Below are 2,500 nucleotides of genomic sequence, written 5' to 3' on the forward strand. Positions count from 1 at the left end.
TCTCTCTCTCTCACACACACACACACACATACACACCTCGAATTAGCCACTCAAATCTACCACGTATGATAAAAACAACAGCAGTAGTAACAACAACAACAACAACAACAACAACAACAACAACACCCAAAACAGCAACAGTAACAACAGCAATAATTATTGCCTTACAAAAAATATGACTGCCTCGGAAATGGACTGCACCAGTAGCTTAAGTAATTCACCTTTTGACACACATACACAATATATATAATTATATAAAGCACGTATAAAGTTAGATGTTTGTTATATCCAAACTGTAACTCGGTAAACATCCTTCGTTTCCCTTCCTCGCTTGGTTAAATACTACACAGTCAGTGTACAAATCAGATGTGCACACATTTTCAACAGCTTGATTTAATTAAAACTGTTTCATTCAGAACCAAGGTTTGGTCTCCACGATATCTCTTTATTGTATTCTCTTCAGAAGCGAGTTTTACTTTTATTTTTTGCTAATTGCAAAATTTTCCCTGCACGACCAAAGGGATCACCAATGTTACAATGTCAATAATACGATAAGATCGTTGCAAAGTCGAACAAACTTTCACGTGAGAAATATAACAATCTGAAAAGACTGTATCACAATCGCTTTCAGGAGAGGTAATGCAACGCTTTGTATTTAATAAAGGATTCAGTTGATCGGATCGGAAAACATACCACAAAGTAGAGATCGACATGGACAGTTTGAATCTGCAAGACATTATTATACTCGATCGTAACGTCCATCAAGTCATAAAAAATCGTAAAGCAAGACTAAGTGTCGCCACAATACGTCCACTTTTTAAGTTGGACAAAGAAATGTACTCTTATTAGTCTTATAACGCAGTGTCATTAATTGTTTGGTAATTCTATAATGATGTCCACCAGTGACACGTGTTAGACAAATTGTGGCACTAAAACCATCGTTGGGATTTGGAATGCCAAATGACTGGACAGCAAACTAACATGACGTTAGTCTGTGAACATCTGGCGGACACTAATATGCAGTGCTAATAAATTTCTCCCTGAATGCTTTTTTGACCCTCCCATCTCCACCCCTTTCCCCCTGTTCCCATCCGTTTTCCCCTCTCTCCCGCCTGCTCTTGTCAATTCACACCATCAGCATAGACCTAATACGGGAAGACAGACAGAAAGACACACTAAGTAATACGTCCTTATATACCTGGTAGACGGTACTCCGGGGGAGGGGGTGGTGGTGTGTTTGTTGACAAAAAACCTAGTATGTTTGTACTGACGCAACAGTGATCAATTGTCATTCGTCACCCTTGCAGTATTTGCCCGACAGCAGAGACCAGGGGACAATGCTGAACGAGCAGTGATCCTTGACCGATCGACCATTCGTCGTTCTTCCTTACACCGAGCTCTGGCTCGGAGCTCGCCAGTGTAAGGGAAAACGACGAACTCTCAATTACGCAACAACGGATTAGGATATGACAAAAAAATTTACACCATCAGATGAAGAATTAAATACTATATGAAATATGTAAAAATTAAAAAATCGAAAAATGTTGACCATTCGTCGTTTTCACTTACGACGGCAGAAATATAGTACTAGACAAGTCTGGTAGTTTCCAGTTTGTTTGTTTTTTGTAGTTTTTTAAAATTTGTTTGTGTGTGTGTGTATGTGTGTGTGTGTATGTGTGTGTGTGTGTGGGGGGGGGTGGGGGGAGGGGGGTAAGTGTTTTACATTTTCAGATGGTGGGAAATCTTGAATTTTGTCCGGGTGGCAGCTGAAGCCGATTCATATCGATTTTAGAATACCAAGGGATCTTTAACATGTACAACCAGCACACGGCACCTCCGAAACTTTTTGCCCTTGTCCGAGAAGGCTAGGTGTAGATCTTTCTTACTAGAAGATCAGGGGTGTGGCTGAAAGACAGTAGTGAGAAGGAGCCAAGGAGCAACTGTAGAAAGGCTGCAGAGAGAGTCAGGCACCCAGAGGAGGGGGGAAAGGAGGTGAGGGGGGAGGGCAGAAAGTGGGGATAAAATCGGACGACAGAACATTGCTAGAGATCAGGAAAGGTGGTGAAAGAAGACAATTTTATAGAAGAAACGTTTCCGTTACTACCAGGATTTGAACTGGGGGCCTTTAAATGAGAGGCGAACACCCCAACTTCTAGATAGGAGTAGGCGTCGGCCGCCACCAATGCAAAATTCAAATTTTCATACCAACTGAAATATACCGTGCGCTCATATGACTTTATGCAGTTGTAGGCGCCGTAAAACACAGGAGATTACTAGTGAGAGATATTTTATTCGTCAGCTGGCCCCTCTTCGCATCATATTATTGACGCAAGGTCGGTGACGCAGTGCCTCAAAACTATGTCATGCCGTACATTTCATAGTCTGTTCCTCTCAAAGTCACTTCCCCTTGTTATGTCCTATATAGTTAATACCGGGGACAGAGGGAGGAGCGAGGCGTCATCTCAGTCAATACGTCGGAAGTAGTGGTATGTGGTGAAGT

Source organism: Aplysia californica, unplaced genomic scaffold (genome assembly GCF_000002075.1).
Source record: "Aplysia californica isolate F4 #8 unplaced genomic scaffold, AplCal3.0 scaffold00252, whole genome shotgun sequence".
Taxonomy (NCBI): domain Eukaryota; kingdom Metazoa; phylum Mollusca; class Gastropoda; order Aplysiida; family Aplysiidae; genus Aplysia; species Aplysia californica.